Genomic DNA, 10,802 nt, shown 5'->3' with positions numbered 1-10,802 from the left:
GGGTCCACTGCCAACCAAAGTGCGGAGTCTGGCAGTGGCCCTGAGTGCCTGGACACTCTGACTTTTATTGAGTACAAAGCTGGGGGCAGGGTAGGTAGGGCGTGGCATTGGTGGTCAGTGATAGGGTCAAGTACATCACGTGTCATATAGGTAGGGGCCCAAGGCTTTCTAGTATCCGAGGTGAGGTAAGGACATAATTTGTCAGCAGTTTTCCATACTTGTCAAGAAAGAACAAAGACATTAAGATTTATATTATTTTTACTGATTATCTCTTCTAAGAAAAAAGGAACCAGGTGCAGAAATGGAACATGAGAGTGGACCTGAAATATGACCACTGGAGCACAGCATCACATAGAGACAATTAAGCCCTCGGATGTCTGCGGGCCTACCTGACCGCTGTCAGGCCTACCGAAAGAGCTTGGAGGAGCGGAGTTTTCTCCTAACGCCCCCAAGGAAGAAGATGTCTTGGACATTTTGGATATCTCCTTCCCTAGCTGGCTGAACATTGGGCGCTTTCCCAGTGCTAGCACTGCCACACAGCCAAGGTGCCCTCCAGCAGCCCTTATGCGGGTGTGACAGAGGGCTTAAAGTATCTTGCCTTGGGGTCATTCCTTTCACAATGTCACCCCAGGTTCACACTTCGAGACCTGGAAGGCATTAGTAAAAAGAACTAAGATCTGGCCGGGCGTGGTGGCTCAAGCCTGTAATCCCAGTACTTTGGGAGGCCGAGGTGGACGGATCATGAGGTCAAGAAATCAAGACCATCCTGACCAACATGGTGAAACCCCGTCTCTACTAAAAATACAAAAATTAGCTGGGCGTGTTGGCCTGCGCCTGTAGTCCCAGTTACTCAGGAGGCTGAGGCAGGAGAGTTGCACGAACCCGGGAGGTGGAGGTTGCAGTGAGCCGAGATTATGCCACTGCACTCCAGCCTGGCGCCTGGTGACAGAGTGAGACTCTGTCTCAAAAAAAAAAAAAAGAACTAAGATCACATATGAATAGCTAAAATCACCTATGAATAACTAAGATAACCTATGAATACCTCTAGTTATGTTTTTCTTCATTCTTTATATGGGAATAGGCTGAGGCTTCTGGCTCCTGCCTTGGCACTTGCAGGGTCTTCCTGCCTCAGCCTTCCAAAGTGCTGGGATTACAGGCCTGAGCCACTGTGCCCACTCCCATGCATTATTTTATGCACTATATTGGCCATTTGTATGTGTTCCCTGGAGAAATGTCTATTCAAGTCCTTTGTGCCTATTGTTGGACTGGATTGTCCTTTTTTTTTTTTTAAATGAGACAGGGTCTGGCTTTGTCAAGAGTACTGGAGTACAGTGGGAGGATCATGGCTCACTGTAGCCTTGATGTCCTGGGCTCACGTGAACCTTCCACCTTCCACCTCAGCCTCCCGAATAGCTGGGATTATAGGTGAATGCCACCACGCCTGGCTTTTTATTTTTTATTATTATTTTTTTTAGAGATGGGGTCTTGCTGTGTTGCTTAGGCTGGTATCAAACAGTTGGGCCCAATTGATTGACCCGATTTGGCCTCCCAAAGTGCTGGGTTTTGGGTGTGAGCCACTGCACCTGGCATTGTTTGTCTTTTTGTTGATGAGTTGTGTGAGTTCTTTTTTTCTTTATTTATTTTTTATGTTTCTGAAGACAGAGTTTTGCTCTTATTGCCTAGGCTGAAGTGCAATGGTGTAATCTCAGCTCACCGCAACCTCCACCTCCTGGGTTCAAGCAATTCTCCTGCCTCAGCCTCCCAAGTAACTGGGATTACAGGCATGTGCCACCATGCCTGGCTAATTCTGTATTTTTAGTGTAGGCGGTGTTTCTCCATGTTGGTGACGGTGGTCTTGAACTCCCAACCTCAGGTGATCTGCCTGCCTTGGCCTCCCAAAGTGTTGGGATTATAGGCGTGAGCCACAGCACCCGGCCGAGTTGTATCTATGAGTTCTAGATACATATTCTGGATATTAAATCCTTATAAATATATAATTAGCAAATATTTTCTCCCATTATATGGGTTGTCTTTTTCAATCTCTCAATAGTGTCCTTTGACGGACAAAATTTTTTTATTATAGTCAAGTCCAATTTATTTATTTTTAGTTGTCTGTGCTTTTGGTGTCAAATTTAAGAAACCATTTTCAAATTCAAGGTCATACAGCCCATCTCATTTTATAGGTGTAGAAATTGAAGCCTAAGGCCAGGCACAGTGGCTCAAGCCTATAATCTCAGCACTTTGGGAGACTGAGGTGGGCAGATCACCTGAGGTCAGGAGTTCGAGACCAGCCTGGCCAACATGATGAAAGCCTGTCTCTACTAAAAATACAAAACTTAGCCGGGTATGATGGCCCATGCCTGTAATCCCAGCTACTCGGGAACCTGAGGCAGGAGAACAGCTTGAACCCAGAAGGTGGAGGTTGCAGTGAGCTGAAATCACATCACTGCACCCCAGCCTGGGTGGCTGAGCAAGACTCTCTCTCAAAAAAATAATCCCAGCATTTTGGGAGGCTGAGGCGGATGGAACACAAGGTCAGGAGTTCGAGACCAGCCCGACCAATACATTGAAACCTCATCACTACTGAAAATACAAAAATTAGCCGGGCATGGTGGTGCACTTATATATATAAGTTGATGTTGATATACCCAGAAGCTGATAGAGATGAAGTCCTATGGATATTCTCCGAGCTCAGTCATTCTGGAAATGGAGGTTGCCTAAAGACCAGGTGGGACCCTTTATTTGCTGTGCTGCTCTCTTTCCAACTTCATCCCAATGCCCACCTGTTGTGGAACTTTTGTACTAAGCAATATGCCACAGTTCCTACTTCTAAAACAAAAGGGAATAATTGTCTACTAGCTATATGGAGTCTTACCTCAAATGGAATATATCTAAAACTAAACTTACCACCTTCCTCCCCTTCTTGACCTTGTGGGTCTCTGTAGGTATTACTTTTTTTCTTTTCTCCTTTGGAACCAATTTCCTTAAATGAAAGAATCTTCACTTCTTGCCTCCATTTCTTCATTTCAAATTTATTCCTAAATCCAAATCTGGCTTCTTGACTTATTACTTCATTGAAACTTTTCAGACCCAGGCCACCAATAACCCTCTTGAAAATACTGTTTTGGCCCGGTGCAGTGGCTTACTCCTGTAATCCCCACACACTGGGAAGCAGAGACAGGAGGATTGCTTGAGTACCGGAATTCAAGACCAGCCTGGGCAATGTAGCAAAACCCTGTCTCTACTGAAAATACAAAAAATTAGCCAGGTGTGATGGCTCATACCTGTAGTTCCAGTTACTCAGGAGGCTGAGGTGGGAGAATCACCTGAGCCTGGGAGGTCAAGGCTGTAGTGCGCTGAGATCGTGCTATCGCACTCCAGTTTAGGGATCCAGAGTGAGACCCTGTCTCAAAAAAAAGAGCCGGGCACGGTGGATTATGCCTGTAATCCCAGCATTTTAGGAGGCTGAGGTGGGTGGATCACCTGAGGTCAGTAGTTCTAGACCAGCCTGGCCAACATGGTGAAACCCCATCTCTACGAAAAATACAAAAATTAGCTGGGCATGGTGGCAGGTGTCTGTAATCCCAGCTACTTGGGAGGCTGAGGCAGGAGAATTTCTTGAACCTGGGAGGCGGAGGTTGCAATGAGCTGAGACCATGCCATTGCACTCCAGCCTGGGCAACAAGTGCAAAAACTTTGTCTCAAAAAAAAAAAAAGAGGAATAACTCTCTTTTGAGGTATTACATTCCACAAAAGTCACTCATTTTAAGCATACAATTCAGTGATTTTTAGTTAATGTGCAGAATTGTGTGATCATCGACACAGTATAATTTTTAGAACATTTCTATCACCCTAAAAAGATTTCTTGTCCCCATTTGCAGTCACTCACCTTTGACAGTAGGATGCTTTTTAGTCTTTGACTTTTTTGACTGCTCTGATGTATTTGACTCCACTGACTAAGCCTTTCCTTTTGAAACATTCTCTTCCCTTGTCTTTCTTTCTTTTTTTTTTTTTTTTTTTTTTTTTTGAGACGGAGTTTCACTCATGTTACCCAGGCTGGAGTGCAATGGCGCGATCTCGGCTCACCGCAACCTCCGCCTCCTGGGTTCAGGCAATTCTCCTGCCTCAGCCTCCTGAGCAGCTGGGATTACAGGCACGCACCACCATGCCCAGCTAATTTTTTGTATTTTTAGTAGAGACGGGGTTTCACCATGTTGACCAGGATGGTCTCGATCTCTTGACCTCGTGTCCACCCGCCTCAGCCTCCCAAAGTGCTGGGATTACAGGCTTGAGCCACCGCGCCCGGCCTCTCTCCTGGTTTTCTACCTAACTTTCTGGCATTTCTTTTTCTTCATAGCTTATGTTTTTTATTTATTTTTTTTTTGAGACGAAGTCTCGCTCTGTTGTCCAGGCTGGGGTGCAATGGCGCAATCTTGGCTCACTGGAACCTCCACCTCCTGGATTCTAGTGATTCTTCTGCCTCAGCCTCCCAAGTAGCTGGCACTACAGGTGCACGCCACCACGCCTGGCTAATTTTTGTATTTTTAGTAGAGACAGTGTTTCACATATTGGCCAGGCAGGTCCCGAACTTTTGACCTCATGATCCATCGACCTCAGCCTCCCAAAGTGCTAGGATTACAGGCGTGAGCCACTGTGCCCAGCCTAGAAAGGGATAGGTTTAAAACTGTTGTCTATACAGTCATTAATACAATTCCCTTGTTTTTGTCCTTGCTTTATCCCTACCTTATGTGGTACCTGATATTTCACATTCCTGAGCAGAATTTCTGCAGTTCTTAGCTGATTGGCTTGCTTCTTGTGACTTCATCCTTCAGTAAGCACTTTATATGTTCTGTTTACTCAGTTACCATTGCCCTATCTTTGTCTCCCATCTTAAAATGTTATGGCTCTGGGTTAGAGATGTCAAAGACAGAGTTTACATTTTAATTTCTTCTTCTTTTTTTTTTTTTTTTTTTTTTTTGAGATGGAGTTTCACTCTTGTTACCCAGGCTGGAGTGCAATGGCGCGATCTCGGCTCACCGCAACCTCCGCCTCGCGGGTTCAGGCAATTCTCCTGCCTCAACCTCCTGAGTAGCTGAGACTACAGGCACGCGCCACCATGCCCAGCTAATGTTTCGTATTTTTAGTAGAGACGGGGTTTCACCGTGTTGACCAGGATGGCCTCGATCTCTTGACCTTGTGATCCACCCGCCTCGGCCTCCCAATGTGCTGGGATTACAGGCTTGAGCCACCGCGCCCGGCCCATTTTAATTTCTTTATTCTCATTTTGGAATGGTTTCAGAAAGGGAAGACAGAACATCTTTAATCTAGCTTCCTAAAACTGGAAGTTAGTTTGTTTTCCCTATGATGTTGGGGCTTATCTCGCTGGATATTTTGAGCGACAACTTCTATAATTATTTTGATATCTTTTGATTTTATATAAAATAAATTCCTAGTCACTTTTTGTTAATAGAAAAGCTGAAGAAATATTTGCAGAAAGATAGTTTCTCTTGGCTTCTTTGGCAAGTTACAATTTGGCTGTGCATTCTGTTGGTATTTCAGTGCAAACAGTGTTGGTCTCACTTTTCTATCCTAAGACGCTCTGTTCTTTACATAAACAGCTATAGAAGCAGTTGTTCTCTTCTACTCTGAGTGATTATCACTTTAGTAGCAGGTGGAGTGATTCATTCTCTGGTACATCTTGGAGGAGACTTTATTATTTGTGGGGGATAGAGTGTGGGGAGAGGAGAGCTCCAGCAATGTGTCAGATTTTATACATTCTGGACTAGGATAAAAAGAAGTAAGTTCTTCCCCCACTGCAATTTCAAAGCCTGGAAGTAACACCACACTTACAAGCCTCTGAGAAATCACATTATTCATAACGAGGACCATGATTCACATGAACAGAACAAAATGGAATTATCAAAAATAGATTCTGTAGATCAATCTTTTTTTTTTTTTTTTTTTTTTTTTTTTTTTTTGTTGAGACGGAGTTTCACTCTTGTTACCCAGGCTGGAGTGCAATGGCGCGATCTCGGCTCACCGCAACCTCCGCCTCCTGGGTTCAGGCAATTCTCCTGCCTCAGCCTCCTGAGTAGCTGGGACTACAGGCACGCGCCACCATGCCCAGCTGATTTTTTGTATTTTTAGTAGAGACAGGGTTTCACCATGTTGACCAGGATGGTCTCGATCTCTTGACCTTGTGATCCACCCGCCTCGGCCTCCCAAAGTGCTGGGATTACAGGCTTGAGCCACCGCGCCCGGCCGTAGATCAATCTTTAGCAAAAATATCTTCTGACTTAGCTATTAATTGGCTGTAATTACAGGAAGGACCATTCCATTTAAGTTCTACCATCTTCTCCACTTTGACAGACTAATCTTTATTCCCGAATGGCATGTCCTTATAGGTCAAAGTATTTGGAAAACAGGTTTTAACATGACTCCTTCCCCCTTTTTTTCTTGTGGTCTTTTATTTTATTTATTTATTTTTTGAGACGGAGTTTCACTCATGTTACCCAGGCTGGAGTGCAATGGCGCAATCTCAGCTCACCACAACCTCCGCCTCCTGGGTTCAGGCAATTCTCCTGCCTCAGCCTCCTGAGTAGCTGGGATTACAGGCACGCACCACCATGCCCAGCTAATTTTTTGTATTTTTAGTAGAGACGGGGTTTCACCATGTTGGCCAGGATGGTCTCGATCTCTTGACCTCGTGATCCACCCGCCTCGGCCTCCCAAAGTGCCGGGATTACAGGCTTGAGCCACCGCGCCCGGCCTCTTGTGGTCTTTTAAAAATGAGACTTATGGGCTGGGCATGGTGGCTCACGCCTGTAATCCCAGCACTTTGGGAGGCTGAGGCAGGTGGATCACGAGGTCAGGCATTCAAGACTAGCCTGGCCAACATGGTGAAACCCCATCTCTACTAAAAATACAAAAATTGGCCAGGCCTGGTGGTGTGCACCTGTAATCCTAGCTACTCAGGAGGCTGAGGCAGGAGAATCACTTGAACCTGGGATGCAGAGGTTGCAGTGAGCTGAGATTGCACCACTGGACTCCAGCCTGGGTGACAGAACGAGACTCTGACTAAAAAAAAAAAAAAAAAAAAAAAAGACTTAATTCAACATATCTTGTATTAATTGTACTAATTTAATTGGTCACCTTGAATTACTTGTCATTTTTATGCTTTGTATATTGACCCACTATTATTTTTAGTAGCAATGATTATAATAACCTGCAGTGTGGGTTAGAAGGGCTTTGCATTTGATGGAATTTGAATTCCTGCCAGAGCTATTATTTGTTTCAAATGTGAGCAGTATGGTTTCAGTCCTTTTACCTGGACAGTTTTTCTCCTTCTATTGATTTCCTGCCTCTCCAACATAATAAATCCCTTTTTAGGGAGTAGTAAACAGAAAAAGGCAATTCCAGTTTGATAACTACTGCTTTATATATACACATACAATATTGAGTGCCGAATATTCAAGCAACTATGCAAGGTGTTTCAAGGGATCTAAAGATGAGAATGTCAGCTGCTTTCAGCTGTGAGTAATAACAAAGAAATACAAAGACACATAAAGGCATTATTAAATATAAAAACATTTATTATGTTAGTAAAAAGAAATCTAGAAGGCCAGTTCCAGGGTTGGTACAGTGGCTCAATGATGTCTTTTAGTTTCCTGCTTAGCCATCATCAGTGGATTGGCTTTTGTCTTTAGAATTCTATATTGAGAAGAGCTATCTTAGCTCCAAATATCATTTCCTTACATAGCCACATCAATGGCAGAAAAATGGCAGTCTTTTTCTCATTTATTCCTTTTCATCAAGGAAGAAAATATATTTCTCTTTATCTGTTCTACTCTTAGAAGAAAAAAGCCTTTAACACATTTCCTTCATCTCCCACTGGCTCAGATGGACTCATGTACCTATACCTTAGCTGAAGGAAGGCTGGAAACATATCTGTTATCTCTAGTATATATGGTGGAAGTATATGTGTGTGTTGTGTGTGCATTGCTGGATATGCAATCAATAGTGTCTGTCACTAAGAATAAGATGAAATTGGCCGTGAGCAGTGACTCATGTCTGTAATCTCAGCACTTTGGGAAGCCAAGGCAGGCGGATCACTTTAGGTAAGGACTTTGAGACCAGCCTGGCCACATGGTGAAACCCTGTCTCTTCTAACGATACAAAAATTAGCCAGACATGGTGGCACACTTCTTTAATCCCAGCTACTCAGGAGGCAGAGGCAGCAGAATCTCTTGAACCCAGGAGGTAGAGGTTGCAGTGAGCTGAGATCGTCCCACTGTACTCCAGCCTGGACAACAGAGTAAGACTCTATCTCCAAAAAAAAATTAAGAAAGAAATTTCAGTCCTCCTGCAAGAAGCTTTTTGGTGCTCAGGGCAGAAGATAAGCTATAATTTTATAATTTCTGTGTGATAGATTCCCTGCACAGTCATGGGCTTCAATTAGATATCACCTTTAAATTGATAATGAAAGCTGCTTTAGGTACTTTGAATTTGGAGCTGTGAAGCCTGTCCTCTCCCATTGTTCCTAATTTTTAGTTACAAGATCTGTTTTGGCCATCCTTTTCATAAATAATGGTTTAGGAATGAAGTACCACATTACATATTTTTGGGTGATGCTCTTTCTCCAAAATGCTCTTAACTTCCTTCTCTGCATGCCCAAATCCCATTTCTCCTTCCAAGATAGTGAAAAATAATTCCTCTTTTGTCAGCAAATATCTGCTGCATGCTAACTATGTAGTAAGCACTCCTCAAGCACTGGGGATACAAGATGAGATCTGACCTCATGGAGCTTACAGTCAAGTATGGAAGACTGACAATGAACAACAATTAAGAATAGGGTACAAGGCCGGGAGCGGTGGCTCAAGCCTGTAATCCCAGCACTTTGGGAGGCCAAGGTGGGTGGATCACGAGGTCAAGAGATCGAGACCATCCTGGTCAACATGGTGAAACCCCGTCTCTACTAAAAATACAAAAAATCAGCTGGGCATGGTGGCGCATACCTGTAATCCCAGCTACTCAGGAGGCTGAGGCAGGAGAATTGCCTGAACCCAGGAGGCAGAGGTTGCGGTGAGCCGAGATCGTGCCATTGCACTCCAGCCTGGGTAACAAGAGCAAAACTCTGTCTCAAAAAAAAAAAAAAAAGAATGGGGGGTACAGTAGGACAAGCAAAGGTACTTATACTGTTGGTGGGGATGTGAGCAGATGGGAGCAAGACTTGTAGCGTAGACTGAATGTTTGTGTCTCCCCAAAATTCCTATGTTGAAATCATAGTTCCCAATGTGATGGTATTAGTAGGTGGGGCCTTAGGGAAGTGATTAGGTCATGAGGGTGGAGCACTCATAAATGGGATTAGTTCCCTTGTAAGAGGGACCCCAGAGAGCTTTCTTGATCTCTTTCTGCCAAGTGAGGGCATAGTGAGAAGATGGTTGTCTATGAACCAGGAAGTGGGACTTCACCAGACACCATATCTTCTGGTACCTCGCTCTTGAACTTTCCTGTCTCCAGCTGTGAGAAATAAGTGTTTGCTGTTTAAGCCAACCAGTCATGGTATTCTGTTATAGTAGCCTGAATGGACAAAGACAACTTCTTTAAGTGGTAAGTGATTTAAAAGAAAAAGAAAAGACAATTTTATTTTTGAGAGGGAGTCTCACTCTGTTGCCAGGCTGGAGTGCAGTGGTGTGATCTCGGCTCACTGCAACCTCCACCTCCCAGGTTCAAGTGATTCTCTTGCCTCAGCCTTCCGAGTAGCTGGGATTATAGGCACATACCGCCACACTCAGCTAACTATTGTATTTTTAGTAGAGATGGGGTTTCATCACGTTGGCCAGGATGGTCTTGAGCTTCTGACCTTGTGATCTGCCTGCCCTGACTTCCAAAGTGCTGGGATTACAGGCGTGAGCCACCGTGCCTGGCCAAAAAAAAGACAATTTCTTTAACTGAAGGATGAGTAGGAATTGGGGAAGGGTGGGGAAGGGAGGGGAAGAGTGTTTGCGATAAAGAGAAGTGAGTGTAGGAAATCATGAAGGTGAAAATTCTCTTGAAAAGGGCCTAATTCCTCTTTCTCTCTTTTTTTTTTTCCTTAGGCCCTTCTCTGCCTGAAAATTCCTCTTTCTCTTAGGTAATTTTTCCATTTGCTATACCCTATACCACTTAATATGCAATGTTTAGGCCATAAAGTCTCTGAAGACAAAACTTACACAGACTGCATGATAAATATGAAGGCAGCTTCAGAGGGTAATGAGGCTGTATATGTGTCAATGCAAAATGAAAGCTTAAAACATTAAAATATTTTAGGTAAGAAGTGGACTATACCATATGGCCCTTCAAAATGACAGGGAATAGTACCACCTGCCTAGGTGACTACAGAGACCGAAGCAGCAGGGAGGACTGATTCATAAAGTTCTGTAGGAAGTACAAAGTAATTATAGTTCCAATCCTCAGATGTTACTTTAAAGTCTATTTCAGGAAACATAATGAAAACCTGGTACCCATCAGAAGGAAAATAGCTACTCACTTTTGTTTGCATAAACTTTTTTTTTTTTTTTTTTTTTGAGACGGAGTTTTCGCTCTTGTTACCCAGGCTGGAGTGCAATGGCGCGATCTCGGCTCACCGCAACCTCCGTCTCCTGGGTTCAGGCAATTCTCCTGCCTCGGCCTCCTGGGTAGCTGGGATTACAGGCACGCGCCACCATGCCCAGCCAATTTTTTTTGTATTTTTAGTAGAGACGGGGTTTCACCATATTGACCAGGATGGTCTCGATCTCTTGACCTCGTGATCCACCCGCCTC

Source organism: Sapajus apella, unplaced genomic scaffold, assembly GCF_009761245.1.
Source record: "Sapajus apella isolate SASKATOON/1434 unplaced genomic scaffold, GSC_monkey_1.0 scaffold106, whole genome shotgun sequence".
In the NCBI taxonomy this organism is placed as follows: Eukaryota; Metazoa; Chordata; class Mammalia; order Primates; family Cebidae; genus Sapajus; species Sapajus apella.
The sequence above is the reverse complement of the archived record's forward strand: the minus strand, read 5'-3'. Positions refer to the sequence as shown.